General features: G+C 39.1%; 1 long non-coding RNA gene and 1 pseudogene across 2 annotated transcripts in view; one reads left to right on the forward strand and one right to left on the reverse strand.

Moving 5' to 3' along the window:
• LOC116632198 overlaps positions 1-21,471 on the reverse strand; it is a 142,097-nt gene that overhangs the window by 99,362 nt on the left and 21,264 nt on the right. The gene's annotated exons all lie outside the window — the stretch shown is intronic.
• Positions 13,463-14,362, forward strand: LOC116632196 (annotated as a pseudogene).

The following is a 21,471-nucleotide window of genomic DNA, read 5'->3' on the forward strand; positions in this document are numbered from 1 at the left end:
GGTACTGTGATTCATCTGTCTCTTTATTGCCTTGCCATGTTGCCTGGGACCCTGAGGAGCACCTTTTAGTAAGCAGAAGGTAGGGAAATGGAACTCACCAAATGGCTGACCAAATCTAAAGAATGGGATTAAATCTTCAAAACGGAAATGAAATAAGCAACAAATTATGTTGAGTTCCACAGAATTAACTCAATACTTCACTACTGTTCCTGAAACATTTACTAATCTTGCTTCATGGGAAACCAAGCGATGGTTAGTTCAGACTCAAACAAGTTTTGTCTCCTGAGTGTGGTGACTCAGGAAAGACTCAGTGGTGGCCTTTTCTGGATGCCAGTGAGTAGTAGTTGGGGTGATTGTCAGTGGAGAAACTGAGAGGCTCCTCACTTCGAGGAATTTCAGAGAAGGACTTGCAGCCGAAGCTGAGGTTGAGAAGAAAGCCACATGAGAAGCAAGGTATCAAAATGAAGCATCTAGGACTCACATAGGAAGCCACATACCAGAGGCTGACCCTGCCTTTGAGTTGATTCCTACCTTGCAACCATATCTCCGAAAGTAGAGATGAGGACTGGAGGTGACTTGTCCAAAAAGAACACTGGGATGACAGGTGGTCAGTAGCAAAATAAAAGGTGAATAATAAGATCTTGATTTAAAGCTGTGAAATCTTGACTCCCACCCGAATATGTAGGAGCTGGGGAGGAGGGTTAGACTGGGCAACATGTCTCCCCATAAAAGAACGTTCAGGCTTGTAGAACCAGAATATGCTACCTGCCCAAGGAGACAAGCTGTAAAATATAACAGAGATGCTAGATCATGTCCAGCTTAAGTGGTCAGGTCTGTCTGTGGGCCAATCTAATTACGGTACCAACATCAAAAAGGAGTATATTTCAAATGAGATTTCAGGGGAAAACATCTTTAAACTCATTTTCTCATTGTTGTGAGTTGTACAAGTGGAAAATATTTAGCCCTTTACACAAGGCAAAGTGTCAGCCTCCGGTACATTCTGTGTATGATGATGATGCTTAAACCCAAAGCAAAAGGCAGCTGAGAGCTGATGAGCAGTTAGAGTGGAACTGGCTAGAGAGAGGTCTCTTACATCTAAGTAGCAGACAACTCCTGGAGGAAACTACCCAACCTTGCCTTCTGATGACCTGGCATTCCTTTCCATGACTCTATTCTGATCCTGCTCACAATTCCATGATAGTTACCTTCAAACCAACTGTATAAGCCCTGACCCCAACCGCTCCCCCTTTCACTTGAATCTGGTCGCCTCATATGGTACTTCACAGAAAAAATAAGATGCCCGTAATTAGAGCTTCTTCACCTTCCTGTTTGCCCTCTTCACCACCCAGGAAAGGAAATGATCCATACGCAACCTCACCTCCTCTTCCTCATTTCAGTGGGAGGTCAGGAAGGTGTCCCTAGCCCCATCCAGGCCTATATTCTTCACCTGGCTTCGGGTTCCTTACCCTCACAGCCATTCAGGCACTTGGCCTCAATTATTACCAACTTCTCTTCTGTTTGTTTCATCTGTTTCCAAGGATATTCCCCCTCAGACATACTTGCGTTCTGATCTTATTAAAAAAAAAAAAAAATTGTTTATTTCAATCCATCATAGTCAGGCTTTTTTTTTTTAGTATTATCTTTTTTAATTTAATTTAATTTTGTTATGTTATGTTAGTCACCATACAGACTTTTTTAAAGAATGATCTACACTTGCTGTATCCAAATTCTAACCTGTCTGCTCCTCAACTCCTTATTGCACTATATCCCATCCTCTGAATCCATCTCTTCATTGGAATTGCTCTTACAAGGTGTCTGATCACTCAGAACCACCAAACCCAGGAGTTACTCCTTAGCCTTGATGTCAGGGGAGCACTCGGCACTGCTAGCCATTCCTTCCTTCTGACTCACTACTCCCTCAGGTCTGTGATGTCTCTCTCTGTCTCTTCCTCGTGTGCATGCATTCTACTCCTGCCTATCTGGATGAGCCCTCCCAGTCCCCTTAGAAGGCTTGGCTTCTGTATCTCTCTGAACTTTTCCCCAGAGCCCTAATCTTGGTCATCTTTTCTTACACTCTACCTCCCTCCCAGGGCCTCATCCATGTGACCGTCTGGCTATATTCCAATGACTCCCCACCTCCATCAAGAACCTTCCTCTGAGTTCCAAAACCATATACTTATGACACCTCAGATTCAGTATGTCCAAGCCTAAAATAACCCTCTCTCCCTATGCCCCTTTACCCCACATCTATTCTGTTGTCCAGATTCCCTACCTTGCTTAAGTGCCCTTGTCATATAATAAATCAGGAAGCTCTTTGTTTTTCAAAAATATTTAAAATTGCCATCTTATACATGGTACCCAAAGTCAATTATACTGGTTTCTAAATGGAGTAACATATTCTGCAGTAAGCAATATTTTATATATTTTACCTATTGGTATCCAGAGCAATGGCATGTTTTGTTTTTTTTTTTCCAGTCATTTGCCTACTAGCTATTTGGGGGAAAATATGCATGGCTCAAAAGAGCAAACAGATTAAAGTAAAATATCTGTTAGTTTATCAATACAGTCACAGTGTAGAAATGCTATATTTTATGAGAGTAGTACATGTGATGGGGTTTTCAAGTTACTGGGTGTGGTCTTGGTAACTTGAATTATTTTGTAATTGTTTTATATAATAAATTGTATTATAACTTCTCCACACTGCATAAATTAATTTAGGATCAACATTTCCCCCCCCCCAGTATTTTCTTCTGAACATTATCCATCTTACAGAAAAATTGAAATAATTGAATTGTGAATACCTATATACCTAGATTCTACTCTATCACTTGTGCTATATTTGCTTTATCACATATCATTCCATCTAGCTTTCTATCAATCCATCTTATTTCAAAGTAGGCTGTAGACATCTGTACACTTAACTCCTAAATACTTGAGCATGACTATTAGTCACTACAGTTATTTTGAGGAAGGGGCTTTCCATATATTGCATGCACAAATCTTCAGTGGTACTCAAATAACTACTCATCCTCGACTCCTCCTTCTTCATCCTCACTCCTCTCCTATCTAGTCACCCTCCACATTTCTCAACTCCCTTCCCTCTCCCCCAGGCCCACGGTTTTAGTTCATACCTTTGTCATTTCTCATCTGGATTACTGAAAAGTCATCCAGTATCTTTCATTTTTAATTCATTCCTGTAGCACCGTCAAGGTGATCTTTTCAAACCAAAAATCTGATGTCCTTTTCTGTTTAAATTCCATCAATGATTCTACCCCCAAATATTTAGGGGAAACTTTAGGATAAAATCTAATCTCCTGAGCACAGTATACCAGGGTCTGACCTTGTCTATTTCTCTGGCCTCATTTTTTGCCACTTCCCCACCTTCCCTAACCTGTTCCCAGCTCCTTCTCACATAAATACTAGTCACCAAAGATATAAAATTCTTTGCAGTATTTCATGCACCCTCATGCTTTGCACCTTCTTCCATGGTTTTCTTTCTGTCTGCAAAGCCATGCTCTCCTTTCTTCATTCAGCTACTCCCTATTCACTCTTCCCGACTCGGCATCACTTCCTCCACCAAGCCCTGCATGTCCACCCTCTACCCCCGCCACAGACTTGGCTGATGCCCCTCTCAGGTTTTCCTAAACATCATGTAGACATACATATTTGCCTTAGAATTGGTGCCCTACTGTTTGCTTGTCAGTCATCCCAACCAGTCTATAGTTTCTTAAGGGCAGGGAGCACATCCTGCTTCTGGAATCCTTTGGTTCCAGAAATAAATGCTCAATAAATGTTGATGGAAGCAAAGCAGACAGGAGGAAGGCTGGGGTATTTACAAGATGTTTGAGAATATTTAGCATTCAAGGTGAATGGAGGGATAGTGCTAATTCAAGAAAACATTTAATATAAATTTAAAACCAAAGGGCCCACTTTAGCCTACATCAACACTTGCCTATGACCTCAGGCAACATATAGGTAAGAATAAGATCATGAGCCAGTTGTTATCTTTTTTAAATTTTTCATTGCAGTAAAATACATAGAACATTAAACTTATCCTCTTAATCACTTTTCAGTGTGCAGTTCAGTAGTGTTAAGTGCACTCACCTTGTTGTGCACATGCCACTTCTAATTATATAAATGCAAGATTATATCTTTCTTTGTAAAAAGGACAAATAAAGGCATTAAGAAAGCTCTGACTCAAGGCGGCTAGATTCTTTCCTCAAGTACATGTAGCAGCTATGCAGAAGCTGCCCTAAGGCTGTACCACTAATTACCAGGCAGGAGCTTCTAGAGCTGAAGGCAAAACTATCAAATCACAGTAATTGGAGGGTGTTTTCTTCAAAAGGACAAGTGCATCAGACTCCATTTCTGGTGTTAAGAATCCCATGGGCTTCACACCTGACAGTGATAGCAGGTCTACTTTAAACCTGACCCTGATTATCCAACTGTCTATACACTAGGTGATTTTAGAGATGCAATAGAGACCCAAACCATGTCATTAGTTAAACAGCATATTATCCCACATTTTACCCAAGAAAATGAATCTTCATCTAGCCCTAAATTTCTCTGGACTGGACTATTTGGCAATCCTCCATAGCAGAAGAATAAGAAAAGAGATAAAAAATGTGAAATGCATTGACAGTATCTGAATTCAGGCAGTTGATAGATTCATTGCACCAATTCTAACATAGTCATTTCACAGCATGGAGCGAATCAGTATCCACTAGAAGCCAGGCCAAGTGTATTACCCAACAATGCAAAGCTTTGTGCCGCACAAGGGACTTAGAAAAGAAGGCAAAATGAATCAGTCCACAGCTACTTATTGAGGCTCTAATATGGACCAGCAGTGTGTAAACACTATAGCATTAAAATTAGCATACTTGGCTCCCATACTTCAGAAATAAAACTTTCAAACCACAGAAAATCTGATTATAAGTAATATAAACCAGCAAGTAAAAATTAGAATATTCATGTCTCCATAACTTGGAGGTTTAAATTGAGGGTACAGTGACTACAAAGGTCATCTCCAAGAAAGGAAGAAACTGATCAATTTGGGATGGTTACTCATAATTGGATGATAATGATTTTCACAATTAATTGATTACCTTTCTTGGTCTGGGATATATTTTGATTCTAAGAAACAGGATATTTCAACCACTCTTAAGCAAATAGTGGTACTTACTAAAAAGATGCATGGGTATTTCACTGATCCCAGATGGCAGAAAATATCCCTAAGCCACACCAGGCAAGGAAAGAAGAAAGAACATGGTAGTTAGGAACTGTGATGACAGTCACCATGGCCCTAGAAGATAAGAAGTTCCCATCTCCTCATCTCTTGCTTTGTCTCCTTTATTCTTCTCCTTCTCTGCAGATAGGGCTTCTCTACCTTGGGATGCACATGGCCCAAATAGGATACACACATCCAAAACCCTGTTTTTCTATCACCTCATCTCCAACAGGGATGAACTAAAGTCTCTGAACCTAATTCCAAATTCTTAAGTGGAGAAACTGATGAGAATACCTTAGGCCAAGTCTCTACTCCCTGACGTTTGTTACCTATGACTTTTTTAGAAGACTCTACTTCCTAGGACTCCAAATGTGATGCCATATCATGATGTCTACCCATAGGGTTGCAAAAATGCCTCATCACTTACAAAAGCATTCTGATTCATTCAGTAACCAAGTGAACCAAGTTATAGAAACGTGAAGTGAAAATATTTGGTTCCAAATTCTTGAGTTATCAGATCAATATTACTGGTTTTCATCCCACCCAACAAAAAGCACATGCACTTTTTTTTTTAAGTGAAGAGTTCCAAGCACATCCTTAGGATATTTAATTTCTATTACACTTTTTTTTTTCTTTTTTTCCCCACAAAAGTTAAACTCATCTTTACTTCCTGGAAAAAGTAGTCTGTGTAGTTGTTCTCATCATCCGTGTGGGAGCCTCTATCTGGAAGGCTAAGCATTTATTGACTTCAAAGACGGTGGCAACATGCAGACAGAGCATATAAACCACCATTTCTCACCACAGATGCTTTGTGTTAGAGGATAGGAGCTGTGCTTAGAACAAATGCCAGAGGCACCGAAGTACCAATTACTAACTATTTAAGGACAATGCCATCTCCAGAATGGAATAAGGCTCACAATTATGAAAAAAAGTTGATTCTGTTGCAATAGTTAAGTACTTCCACACTCTCTCTAGCGAGCCTTTATAATCTGCATTAATCACAAGTTTTTTGGGGGATTCTTGTCTAGGGATAAGCTTAAACCATCAATTAAGTCACTGCATGTGTGATGCTGGAGTTGCTCTCTCCTTGTTTATAATACATACTTGTCTACTGGGCTGAATGAGGAGAATGGGACACAGATGCCCAAGCTGCCTGCCTCTGAAAAACCCAGACTGTGGGGTGCTGCCTTGTTAGGGGCTGAATTGTGTCTCCCCAACTCCAACTTCATATCTTGAAGTCCTAACCCCCAGGACCTCAGAGTGTGACTATCTTTGGAGACAGAGTCCTTAAAGGGGTAATTAAGTTAAAATAGGACTGACAGGGCAGGACCTAATCCAATCTGACTGATGTCTTTATAAGAAGAGGACATTTGGACACACAAAGAAAAGTCTGAGCTCCAGGGATGCCAGAGCATGAAGAAGAGACCAGGTGAGGGGGCGCCTGGGTGGCTCAGTCGTTAAGCGTCTGCCTTCGGCTCAGGTCGTGATCCCAGGGTCCTGGGATCGAGCCCCGCATCGGGCTCCCTGCTCCACAGGAAGCCTGCTTCTCCCTCTCCCACTCCCCCTGCTTGTGTTCCCTCTCTCGCTGTCTCTCTCTATCAAATAAATAAATAAATAAAATCTTTAAAAAAAAAAAAAAAAAAAAGAGACCAGGTGAGGACACAATGAGGTGGCCATCTACAAGCCAAGGACAGAGGCCTCAAAGAAACTAACCTGCTGATACCTTGATATTAGAATAACAGCCTCCAAAGCTGTGAGAAAATAAATTTCTACTTGTTAAGCCACCCAGACTGTAGTATTTTGTTATGGCAGCCCTAGGAGACTAATATGCTCCTCCCTGAGAGGATTCTTCAGGATGACCTGTTCACAAATTTAATTGTATGTGACCCCAACTTAGTCTGTTTTTTATACTAGATATGGAGAGAAACCTTAAGAGATGTTCCCACAACACAGGGCTCTCATTTCCTCAGGGTATCAACTGACTGGGACAAATAGCAGCTACCTTCTTTATATGAGAGAGACATTTCTCGATTTCACACAGTCCCCCATATTAGCTACTGTCATATAGCCAATTATTGCATGCATTTATAATATCTATCTGACCTCTGTAAGCATCCAAGCCCCTGGGATGGTTTGCTCAGAAACAGGCTGCAGAAGTCACAGTGCTTCTATCAATGTGCAGAGACATTGATCAGGCATACCAGGGAGACCAGGCTACAACAGGCCCATTAAAAGCATTTTCCTCTAAAGCCAGTTGACATTGATTTTTTTGGATACACCTCTGAGGACATAACAGAGTCACGGAATCAAAAAGCAGTACTCTGGCCATTGCTATCACGGAAGTAGAGTTACCTTGTATACATACCAGCGAACAAAAAGTGAGGCTATCCTTTCCTTTTCCACCTATTTAAAAAAATTATCATCTAAGGGGCACCTGGGTGGCTCAGTCAGTAGAGCGTTCAACTCTTGATTTTGGCTTGGGTTGTGATCTTGGAGTAGTGAGACTGGGCCCCAGGTCAGGCTCCATGCTGAGTGTGGAGCCTGCTTGGGATTCTCTCTCTCTCTCCCTCTGCCCCTCCCCACACCCTCATTCTTTATCTTTCTCTCTCTCTCTCAAAAAAAAAAAAAAAAACACCCAAAAACATATATATAAATATATATATATATATATATATACATATATATATATGGTTATTATGTGTCCAAAGGGAGATACTGTGGTTTAGTATGAATCAGGGATTTGAGTTGTTGCAGGACTTTTTAGTCAAGAATTGAAAAGATTAATTTTGTCCCAGATAAGTTTGGTCAAAAGGTTGTTCTTTGCCAGCTTGTGATGCCATCCAGCAACACTTTAGTTAGTCCTCAGCTCATTTATAGATGGTGGGAATAATCACTAGTGCCTCCAGAGATACTCTGTGAGCCCCACCTACTCTCATGGTCAAGGAGAATCCCCAGAGAAAGCCCAGATTGTGCTAGGGATGCATAGAACAGAGGCAGGAATCTCTCCGCCTGTCTCTCCCTAGCCCTCTCCTTCTCCCTCGCATTCATTCCTTCTCTCCTCCTAAAGCAGACTGAAAAGATATTCAGCGGGAGGGGTTCCCCAGCAACCAGAGTTCAAGGGCAGCTGCTTTGGGAGGAGGCTCAGGACTTCCTCAGAACTTACCACAGAATCTCACTGGCACAGGCACTGCTTAGCAATAAAGACTTCAAAGAAAAGAGCCAGCATCTCAGTACTGACCTGTGCTTCCCCATAAACTAAGGATGCCAAAGGTTCATTTGTTCAAATGGCCAAATATTAATCCAGTAGCCTGCCTGGACAGAAGCTAAACCTCACTTCCCAAGAACCCACACAATAGCCTCTTCCACATATATCCACTCACCACCATTCTCACACACAACCACCACCACCACACACCACCAACCACCACACACACACAGTCACTACTCACAACACACACACCAACAGATACTGTCCACACACAACACTAATCAACACACACACACACACACACACAAACACATACATCGCAAGAGGCACATTACAAAAACCCATTGCAAAAATGCAGCTCTCATAAATGAGTCAAAAGGAATGTGAAAAACAAGAAGCATCAACAAAATCATCTCAATTCTGTTCTTTCTGTTTCAGAATCTCCACCTCTGATTTACGCTAACCCAGACTTTAACATTGACTTCTGAAGGGAAATGTCTAGTACCTTTGATAACCATTTCTTCCATCTTTCCCCTATTTTCTGGCCTGATATTTCCTGAATCGAAGTCCATTTAGGCAGGAGGATCTGTTGTAGTAGTCTTTGCTCAGTGTGTCCTCATGAAATAAAGGCAGAGCGTACATTGTCACTAAGTAGCAGACCACATTCTCTCACCATGCCTGCCCTCTTGCCCAAAAGCAATGAAAGCTTTTTTTTTTTTTTTTTAAAGATTTTATTTATTTATTCATGAGAGACAGAGAGAGAGAGATGCAGAGGGAGAAGCAGGCTCCCAAGGAGCAGAGAGCCCGATGCGGGACTCGATCCCAGGACCCTGGGATCATGACCTGAGCCGAAGGCAGACGCTTAACCATCTGAGCCACCCAGGCGCCCGAAAGCTTCTTTACTAATGGAATAATTCAGTGGAAGGTAATCAAGCCACTTTGGAAGGGCCTGTATTATGTGCACTATGGGATGTGTGTGTGGGGGGGGTGTTTATAGTGTTTTCAGAAAAAAAAATTAGACATATGCCCTCATCTAATTTGTAAAGAGATTATCCAAAAGCAGTCCATTTATGATTATACTAAGCCTAATGTGCTAGCAGATGACTGTGAGCCCCCTTTTCCCCTTCTGCTGCCTACTCATTCTCTGTTTTACTGCTCATTACCTTCTTCATCAATGTGTAAGACAGAAAGGTCATGGTGATATGTATGTCAATCCCTTTTGTTTTATCTTTGTAGCTCTGCAAAAAAAATTTGCAAGAGGAATAAGCTGGAACACATATGAGACATAAGGATCACCTGAGGAGTTTTATTAACCCTGTGCTCTTTGCCCCCCAATTTGTACAGCTAATGTAGTTGGTTGTATAAACCTCCGCATGAGATAAATGTGCCTTATTTCTCCATCCTTGGCTCAGTATAAGAAATGCTCCAACAGCAACTTGGCAAATGAAAGTAATCAATAAAAGCCACTACGAAGGTCTTGTTAACCCAAACTATGATCTGTTCCATAGTCTTCTGTCAAGTTCTAAGTCATCCACACCAAAGTTCTCAAAGCACAATGTCTCTGGTAGGATTTGACATAAAAGAGAAGTCCGTGGGAGAAAGGGGAACCCTCCTACACTGTTGGTGGGAATGCAAGCTGGTGCAGCCACTCTGGAAAACAGTACGGAAGTTCCTCAAAAAGTCGAAAATAGAGCTACCCTACGACCCAGCAATTGCACTACTGGGTATTTACCCTAAAGATACAAATGTAGTGATCTGAAGGGGCATGTGCACCCCAATGTTTATAGCAGCAATGTCCACAATAGCCAAACTATGGAAAGAGTGCAGATGTCCATCAACAGATGAATGGATAAAGAAGATGTGGTATATATATACAATGGAATATTATGCAGCCATCAAAAAATGAAATCTTGCCATTTGCAACGATGTGAATAGAACTAGAGGGTATTATGCTAAATGAAATAAGTCAATCAGAGAAAGACAAGTGTCATATGATCTCACTGATATATGGAATTTGAGAAACAAGGCAGAAGATCTTAGGGGAAGGGAGGGAAAAATGAAACAAGATGAAATCAGAGAGGGAGACAAACCATAAGAGACTCAATCTCAGGAAACAAACTGAGGGTTGCTGGAGTTGATGGGGGTGGGAGGGATGGGGTGGCTGGGTGATGGACATTGGGGAGGGTATGTGCTATGGTGAGTGCTGTGAATTGTGTAAGACTGATGAATCACAGACCTGTATCCCTGAAACAAATAATACATTATATGTTTAAAAAAGAGAGAGAGAGAAGTGCATGTCTGACTCCATAATGCCATAATTACACATAAAACTGTTGTCATTTGTGGCCACTGATAAACTCTATCTGACATAAAGAAAGCCACCTGAATTTTATGAATTTCAGTAAATGCAACTATAATAGATTCATTGCCCAACTTCAGCATGGCGTGAATGAGAGTTGTACATATGGGATTTTCAAACTGTTCAAGGAGAATTTTAACATTCCAGTGTTTGAGAGTGATTAATGATCAATTAATGACTAATACAATCTGTACAATTAATTAATGATTCATACAATCAGTAGTATATTACACATTGTATAAATAGACAGGCTGAAAGGGTATTAATGTTAATTGAGGATACTTTGCGCTTACATACATAGACATTTCATTGTTAGGTGCATAATCAATTGGGCTGTATTTTATAGAATGTATTAATTGCCAATTATTGTCAATGATACTTATTCCATTGTTCAAATATAAAGCATTCAAACTAATCCCTGCAGAATTTCCCAAGGCTCTGTTCTTTGTTTCAATAAATATTTGCCTTCTCTATAGTGTAATACTTTGGAAATTATCTCAAGCTTGATCAAGAATACTGACTCTAGGGCGCCTGGGTGGCTCAGTTGGTTAAGCGACTGCCTTCGGCTCAGGTCATGATCCTGGAGACCCTGGATCGAGTCCCGCATCAGGCTCCCTGCTCGGCAGGGAGTCTGCTTCTCCCTCTGACCCTCCCCCCTCTCATGTACTCACTCTCTCTCACTCTCTCCCAAAAAAAAAAAAAAAAAAAAAAATAAAAAAAAAAAAAAAAAAAAAAAAGAATACTGACTCTAATTCACCTACAACCTAAAAAAAACCAAAATGTTAGTATTTCCTTAATTTTGTAAGGCCACTATATTATCACTCATTTATGAGTAATTGTTGCTTGTGGTATAATGACTTCACTCTAAATGGCATGGGAAAAACAGCTATTTTTTTTTTCTGTCTTCAGAGATCATCAGAAGTCAAAATGTACAATGGTTGGGGAGTTCAGGGTTTAGGAATATGTGGAAGGGAGCTTGCTATCCCAGGCTTTTTCTAAGAATGTATTCTGATTCTGATGATTCTAGCTAAACTTGGATAAGGAAAGTTAGAAAACACTAATGAATAGATTTACTTCATGCACTAGGTCAATGTCTGAAATTAGGTCTTCATCCACTCAAAGTAACGATTTAATGTGTATTAATAGCCACTGGTTAGATTTATCAAGAATTAATGCTAATGAACCAGCAAGCAGTTCTATACAAACAAAAAAGCCAGCACTCATATCTTGCAGTATAGAATCTCACTGGTAATAATTTATTAATGAGAAAAATAATAAAAACAACTAACATTAGTTGAACTCTTTCTAAGTCCCAGACACTATTCTAAGTGGATTATCTCATTGAATCCTCAAAAACAACTCCATGTTGTAAAATTGAGACATATAGGGGTTCAGTAGCATGTTCAAGGTCACAGTTGTTAAGGGGCCTAACTAAAATATTCTCACTCCAGATCCCCTATTTTAAATTAGCATGTTATATAGCCTGTAAACTGAATTATAAATCACATCTCTACATAACTATGCCTGAAACTGTTTTATATCAGCTCCATAAGGACAAATTCTCATGCTGCTGTTAGTTTTCTTTCCTTCTGCTCTTCAACATTCACAGAGCATGGATGATATGCAATCACATTCTGACTTTCCTAACTCTTTTCACACCCGGAGCACAATTCTTTATTTTACAGTGTGAATTAGAAAACAGCAACATATACAAGGCTGCATAGGATCAGGGTGCAAAACAAAGTATCACCTCACAGAAGCCACATCAACTCGGGAATTAAGGTTAACTAATTCTGATTGGGTCAGAAAAATAGAAAGGAAAATGGAGTCAGGATGTTTATAGTCTTACTTTCTTCCCCTTGGATGACTCATGTCACCTCAACCTCACCTCAGATATAACCTGTGCATACCCCAGTCTATTCATCATCCTGTGCCCACCACTAAACCTTTTTCAATGAAAGGACCTATAACACACTTCTCCCTCAAAACCACCAAACCATTCTTTGCCATCAATTTCAAATCTCTCAAAGTGTCATTCTCCCTGTAAATCCACTCAAAATCGATCACTGGAAAGCTATAGCCCAGCTATTCCTCATCCTGGATGTTGAAGTTCAATGGCTACTTGTCCCAAATTCTAACCAATTTGGTTAGAATTATAAAATTATTATATCCACCTACATAGATACCCCTCAAATGCACATATCCTCAGATTTATGTTTGTTACAAATACTGTCTTTATTAGATTTACATATGGTCCAATATCTTTCAAAAGTATCTTCTCATTCAATACCTACAAAACCATATTACTACAATATGAGGGTGGGAATCATCAAAATTTGTTAGTATAAAGAAATCCTCATAATAAAAATATTTGACACCTTTGATTGAGAAGCACATAGACTAACTTATGAGTTAAATTTGTTGATTATTTTAAAATATGGTAGTCCCCACACCCCTTAACCATGAGGGGTACATCTCAAAACACCCAGTAGTGTTGAAGATAGTGTTGAAATGAAGATAGTACCTTACCCTATATATACTACATTTTTTCTTATACATACATATGATAAAGTTTAATTTATAAATCAGGCATAGTAAGAGATTAATAATAATAAAATAGAACAATTACAACAATATACTGTAATAAAATTACATGAATGTGGTCTCTCTCAAAATATCTTATGGTTGCCTTATAAATACACAGAACACCTTTTGGATCCCTGAGCAGCGCCATGGCAGTCGGCAAGAACAAGCGCCTTATGAAAGGCGGCAAAAAGGGAGCCAAGAAGAAAGTGGTTGATCCATTTTCTAAGAAAGATTGGTATGATGTGAAAGCACCAGCTACGTTCAATATAAGAAATATTGGAAAAACATTAGTCACAAGAACTCAAGGAACCAAAATCACATCTGATGGCCTCAAGGGTCGTGTTTTTGAAGTGAGCCTTGCTGATCTGCAGAATGATGAAGCTGCGTTTAGAAAATTCAAGCTAATTACTGAGAATGTTCAGGGCAAAAACTGCCTGACTAATTTCCATGGCATGGATCTTACCCGTGACAAAATGTGCTCCATGGTCAAAAAATGGCAGACCATGATTGAAGCTCGTGTTGATGTCAAGACTACTGATGGTTATTTGCTTCATCTGTTTTGTGTTGGTTTTACTAAAAACGTAATAATCAGATTTGGAAGACATCTTATGCTCAGCACCAACAGGTCTGTCAAATTCAGAAAAAGATGATGGAAATCATGACCCGAGAGGAGCAAACAAATGACTTGAAAGAAGTGGTCAATAAATTGATTCCAGACAGCATCAGAAAAGATATAGAAAAGGCTTATCAGTCTATTTATCCACTCTATGATGTCTTCATTAGAAAAGTAAAAATGCTTAAGAAGCCCAAGTTTGAATTGGGAAAGCTCATGCAGCTTCAAGGTGAAGGTAGTAGTTCTGGAAAAGCTACTGGGGATGAGACCGGTGCTAAAGTTGAACGAGCTGATGGATATGAGCCATCAGTCCAAGAATCTGTTTAAAATTCAGACATTTAATGGTGACAAATAAAAAATCTTATTTGTGATGTTTAAAATAAATACATACATACATACATACATACATACACACATACATACATACATACACAGAACAAACTGATGGTTGCCAGAGGGAAGGCAGGGGAGTTGGAGAATGGATGAAATGGGTAAAGGGCAGTGAAAGGTACAGGCTTCCAGTCGTAGAATGAACAAGTCATGGGAATAAAAGGCACAGCATAGGGAATATGGTCAATAATACCGTAATAATGTTGTCTGGTGACAAATGGTAGCTACACTTGTGAGCACAGCATACCGTATGGAGAAGTTGAATCACTATGTTGTACACCTGAAACTAATGTTATATTGTGTATCAGCTATACTCAAAAATTTTTTTAAATATTTTATTATCCTGTGTTCATCCTTCTTCTTGTGATGATGTGAGATGATAAAATGTCTATGTGATGAAATGAAGGTGAATGATGTAGGCTTGCCATGTCTCCTTAGGCTACTATTGACCTGACAATTCCTCAGAAAAAGAATCATCTGCTTCCTGATTGCAGATGCTGAAGGTAACCTGAAACTGCAGAAAGGGAAGCCACAGATGGGGTTGGCGGGAAGGAGGGGTTGTCTATGGTATTTCACATATGTAATGTTACTTATTCAAAAATTCCATTCTTTGACAAAAACTACATTTCAAGCTTGCTTATTTATGCTAGATCTCCAACCTCTTTGGAAACACGAGTCCACTGATCCTTCTAGTGTCCATCCATCAGCAGCACATTAGGATCTCTCTCTTTTCTTCACATATCCAGCTTAGGTTTCAGGGTCCCTTGTTACAGAAAAATCCCCGTTGACATTTTGAACTCTTTTGCTCTGCTGTCTTTATATCTCACTGGTGTGGAAACATCCTACCTCCGGATGAACCCAACTATTTTCTTTCTCCGTTCCTGCCATGAGTGGCTGAGCACTGCTAGAGGAAGTCCACCACCAGGGCAGACTAACATCACAATGAACTAATAGGACCGACCTCAGAAAGGTGGTCACCTCTATCTGACCTCCCTAATGATGTTTCTCAAACCACCTCATTTGAAATCTCTAAAATGACTACTTACAGGCTCCTGGCTGGCTCCACTGGTAGAGCATGTGACTCTTGGTCTCAGGGTTATCATTTCAAGCCCCACATTGGTTAAAGAAATTACTTAAAAATAAAATCTTTTACAAAAAAAAATAAATAAATAAAATAAAATGACTAAAGTGCCCTCATTTTTCCTCAAACCTCCAACTTTCCCATTCTCAATTTTCCTCCCTCTTTCCTCCAAGAAATGATGTATCCTTCTACTTCACAGGAGAAATGGAGACTGTCTCGCTCAACATGTCGACTTCTGCACACTTCCCATTCACCTTGTAGCGAAGAGAAACTGCCCCTCTCCTCTTTGAGAACCAACTCTCTTCCTCGGTTTTTATTTATTATCCTAAAAAGATATTCCTTCAGGATTATGATAGCATTGAATTTCATCTCCTCTGAGCTTCACAGGAAATTTATATAATTGACTCTTATCCTTCTTGTATTTTCAAATCTTATACACACACACACACACACAATCTGAATCCATCTTTCCCCATGGACTTTATCCAGAGTCAAATCCCTGGCAATCAATTAATCAATCAATAGCCTCCACTGGCCCTTCCATCACAGTTTAGATACCACTTCTTTTTTTTTTTTTTTAAGGTTTTATTTATTTATTGGAGAGATAGAGGAAGAGAGAGCAAGCAGGGGAAGGAGCAGAGGGAGAGGGACAAGCAGACTCCATGCAGAATGCCCAGCCTGATGGGGGTTCCGTGAGGGGCTCCATCTCAGGACGCTGAGATCATGACCTGAGCTGAGACCAAGAGTTAAACACTAACCAACTGAGCCACCCAGGTGCCCTGATACTACTTGTATCCCCTTCTCCCTTTACATCCCACTCGCTCTTTACCTAAATAACTCTTGCTAAGTTCACTAATGGCTTTTAATATCTAAACCCAAAGGATGTTCATTTTGGATCCTCATCATCTACAATTTATCAGTAGTTCTGAGAAGGTTGACCTCTCCCTCATGGTTTTCGAGACAGAATCACATCTAGTTTTCTTGCAACCTCTCTACTTCTCTGTGTTCTTTCTCCTTCTTCAAAGTCATTAAATGGAATTTTTCTATGTCCTCTTTTCTTCTCAGTCTGTGTTCTTAGGAATTTTATTCAATAGGAATTTAGTTATCAACCATAAGCTAGTGCCTCCCAAATTTACTTCTCCAGTCTGTTCATTTATTCATTTATTCTATAAGAATTTATTAAATGCCTACAATATGCCAGTCACTTGGGATAAGAGGGTGAATGAACTCAGACTTTTCTGAGTTTAAGACCCATAAAAAAAAAAAAAAAAAGACCCATATATTCAACTGCCTACTATTATCTCCACTTGAATGCCTCAAAGGCATCTCAAATTAACACATGTTAAACCAAACACATCATCTCCTCAAGTCTAATCCTCTTCCCAAGTACTTATTGGCACCACCTGCCAACCAGTTGTTCAAGCTCGAAACCTAGGAGTCTTCTTCAGTTTTCCCTGATCCTTCACCACCTTCAGGCCCATTTCATTGTTACCTTCTAAATACATCTTGATTCCATCCACTTGACTCTCTATCTCTACCCTCAACTCCTAATCCCACGTACCATTATCACTTAACTATACCAACTCCTATAAACCCCCAGCTGCCTTCCCTGGTTCTGCTTCTCCTCCTTCCAATTTTAAAAACACAGACTTGATATTATGATCCATAACCTCTCTCCCCACACCACCACATTCGGCCCTCTTTCACTTCTTTAAACACACCATGCTCCATCCTACTACAGGTACTTTGCAATGCTATTCCTTTGCAAAGGAATGTTCCCCCAATCCTCCTCCCCTATGCACCTGCTTAAATCTACCCACACATCAAATTTTAGTATGCTTGTCAGTTCTTCTGTGAACTAAACCCCACATTATGCTAGGTTCCCTACTGTATGCTTTCGTGGTCGCCTCCCTTCTTAGCACTTATCACAGTTGCAATTTTACATTTACTTGCATGTGATTTTTGAAATTAATACAGGTCTTCTCCAATAGATTGGAAGCATAATGATGACAGAGGCTATTTAATTTTTGCTCTCCATTAATTGTTCAGCTCTCATATAGTACCTATCACATGTTAGGTTTTCAATAAAGACTTGTTACATGGATGAATGAATGAAAGAATGAATTAAAAAAAAACCAAATCATTCAAAATCCCATTACCCCAAAACAGGCAGTTATATTTTTGTGTATTCTTTTCCAATAATTTTTATGTAAGCATATTTTGAGATTTTTATAATTTGGATAGAAACTGTATCTACAATTTCAATTTTAATACTTACATCAAACCCCAAGAGTTTTCTGAAATTATAAGCTATTCTTCAAAAACCACTTTTGGGGCTCCTGGGTGGCTTAGTTGGTTAAGCGTCTGCCTTCAGCTCAGGTCATGATCCCAGGGTCCTGGGATCGAGCCCCATGCTGGGCTGCCTGCTCAGCGGGAAGCCTGTTTCTCCTTCTCCCTCTCCCTGCTGCTCCTCCTGCTTGTGCTCTCTCTCAAATAATAAAATCTTTTAAAAAAATTAAAAAAATTAAAAACCTCCACTTTTAATGGCTCCATAATATTCCAACTTATGAGTCTAGTTTAATGTATTTAAACACTCTCCTATTATTAGATACTTGGGATCTTTCCAATATTTTTGCTGTTATAAAGCAACAGTGATCATTTTTGTACATTTTATGCATCTAAATTTATGGCTACTTACATGGGACAAATCCCTAAAATGGGATAAATTCCAAGGTTAAGATGTATAAATTTTTTTAACACTTGGGGATACCTGGGGCGCCCAAGTGGCTCAGTGGATTAAGCATCCAACTCTTTTTTTTTAAGATTTTATGTATGTATTTATTTATTTATTTATTTTGAGAGAGAGAAAGCACAAGCAGGGGGAGGGGCAGAGGGGGTAGGAGAAGCAGACTCCCTCCTGAGCAAGAAGCCCAACATGGGGCTCGATCCCAGGATCCTGGGATCATGACCCCCAAGCAGAAGGCAGCCAATAAACTGACTGAGCCACTTGGGTGCCCCAAGCAACCAGCTCTTGATTTTGGCTCAGGTCATGATTTCAGGGTCATGAGATCAAGTCCCACTTTGGACTCCAAGCTCAGCACTGAGTCTGCTTGTCCCTCTCCCTCTACTCCTCCCCCTACTCCCTCTCTCTCTCTCTCAAATAAATAAAATCTAAAAAAAAAACAAAACAAAACAAAGACTTGGGAATATCTGAATACTAAGAATATAAGAGCAGTAAATGATATTGTAGCATTTATATGTATCTCTGTTGAAATAAATTACTCAGATTTAGACTGCAAGTCAGGGTGGGACTAATCAGTTTACTAAAAGAATTTATTCAACTTTTAAAACTACACTTTGTGAATAGGTTACTCCAGAGCAAGAATGATGAAAGATTTTTCAGGATGGACTTATTTTTCAGCATTTTGCCCTAGTGTCTTGAAGAGAACTCTTTTGAGAATATGTTTTCCCGGTTTGAGGTTTGGGGTTTGTTTTTTGTGTTTTGTCTTTGTTTCTGCTTTACAAATCTGGTAACACTATTGATATAGTTCAATAGGATTCTTTGCAATATTTGATGCTTTACAAAATGAACATAAACACATCCTCAAGACTCTATTAATCGGATATGCTTAAAAGTTGTTCCAAATATTTCTTTGGATAAGTTAATGGAGGTCCAGTGCCCTGGGATAGGGTAAGTGATCAATTAAAGCATCAGGGGCTAGGGTTTGAGGAAGGTGAAATTATCTGGCATGCTGGACATTCCCTCCCTGCTTTCAGCAATTACAGGATTTCCCTCTGGGAGGTTTCCACACAAGAGTCTCAATTAGAAGAGTCTATTAACAAAAACAAAGCCTTCTAGACAAGTGTTTTTTGCAAGAATATTCCATTCAAAACAACCGCAGCAATATTTTCAATAAATATGTTTATAATATTTCTGATGCTTGATATAAACATCAGAATCATCCATTTTTCATTCTGAGAAGATTCAATTCTCAGTCTACTATGTTAGCACACATCAAGCTAGTAAAAGAAATCTATGCACAGCATGACCTACTTTTGATGTACTGATTTTTTTTCTCAAAAAGAATTAAAAACTGTCATTAAAAATTCAGATAGAACTGCATTAACACAATGGATGTAAAAGCCTATTTCAACACAGTAGAATGCATTGTATTTTTCATGAGATTCTACAACCAATAATTTTTAGGTATATTTTGCTATTAGATACATTAATATAAATCCTCTCAGTTCTTAGAATATAGTTTAATTCAGAGTCATATCCTCAGTTGCCTGTTCTGGTACATAATTGATTTTGTAAAGGGAAGAACAACCTTTATTAAGGTGGATTAATTTTGACATTATGAATATTCATATTTTTATCATACTATTCTCATGTTTTTCATTAGACATGCTCAGAGATACTCTTGCCTCTACAGCAGAATTTTATTTTTATTACCTAATTCTTCTGCTTCAGTTATTACAAAATGCATTTTAAGTTTTTAAAACTTTTTTCTACATTCACAACTCTATGACATATGCATATATGCTCATTTTACAGATGAAGATACTAAGGCTCATAAATTTAAATAACCTACCTAATTTAATCTAATTCAAAGCCTAGAAAAGGGTAAAGTAACATTCTACCCAAGTTCTCTCTGGCTCTACACCTCTGTTCTTCCCACCACATCAGGTAATGAATCATATATAACTGTACTACAACTAGTTGTGAGCATAGAGATGATGTAATTTTTGACCTGTTTTTCATGCTCAGTGACACCTAATTATCATCATCAACATCACGCTTCTAGTGTCATCTAGCTATGAGCATTCCTTTGTCATTCCTTGCCTATTAAGTCTTTTTCAATCAAAGCATATTCTTTTCCTTGCATATGCCTCTTCTTTCTTAAGCTCCACAATCTGTTGAATGAATGAAATACCATTCCTCATTTTCTCCTCCATATACACAAGTTGAGGGCATTGGTCACATAGTAGAAAGAACACAGGCTTTTAACAGGTAGATCTGCATTTGACTCCCAACATCACCACTTAAAAGCTACATAACTGTGGGCAAGTTATTCCTCGGAGATCATCATCTGTAAAGGGCATAATGATGCTTATCTTATAGGGTTTATAGATTAAAAACAATGCATGCACGTAGTAGGTACTCAGTAAATAATTTCTCTCATTACCATTTTCATCATTATACCGTATGCTTCAGTTAAATCAGACCACATGTCCACCCCACCCCCAGTATTGTCTATGCTTTGCCACCATTTGTCTGTAATTCTCATCCACCCCATTGTCATCCAATTTATTCTTCAACCTTAGTTCAAAAGTCACTTCCATCAAGCTTTCCCAGCTCCTACTAACTGGGAGGGATGTCTCCTTTATCTGAGCTGCTATAGCACTTGGAACTTGCTTACTAGATCCACTTTATCTTGTATCACAATATGTTTATTTTTGTCTACTGTGTCATTAAACTGTAAGAACCTTATTTACATGGTCAACATCATAATCTCTGTTTTCTCCACAGCATCTAGCTCAGGACCTGGCGCTCAGTATATGGATGACTAAATCAAGTATATAAATAAAGTTTTTATGAAATCTGTATTCTTTCTTTAATAGCCTCAAAATCTCTTAATTTAAAATGTGCGGGAACTCTTAAGCTAACACTTTTAGAGATAGGACTCATTTCTACAGTGACCAAATAAAAACTTCAACTCCTTGACCCTTCCCCAGAACATCCCTACCAAGATGGATATGAATAAACTGGAATACCCAGAGGAGACTTAGGAGTTCTGAGATATATTGTAAAAAAAAAAAAGTAGTCTGAAACAAAAAGAATGGGAAGATGGGCAGTATTGTGATATGAAGGGAGAAGTAATGTGTAAAATCAGATAGAAAAATACATTGCTTCTAATGGAGAGTGAACATCCTTTGGTCCATAAAAGGAAACTCCGTGATGCATTTGTGAAAAATCAAACAATTTTATACCATTATTGATTCT

This window comes from Phoca vitulina, unplaced genomic scaffold, assembly GCF_004348235.1.
Source record: "Phoca vitulina isolate PV1807 unplaced genomic scaffold, GSC_HSeal_1.0 scaffold6, whole genome shotgun sequence".
In the NCBI taxonomy this organism is placed as follows: Eukaryota; Metazoa; Chordata; class Mammalia; order Carnivora; family Phocidae; genus Phoca; species Phoca vitulina.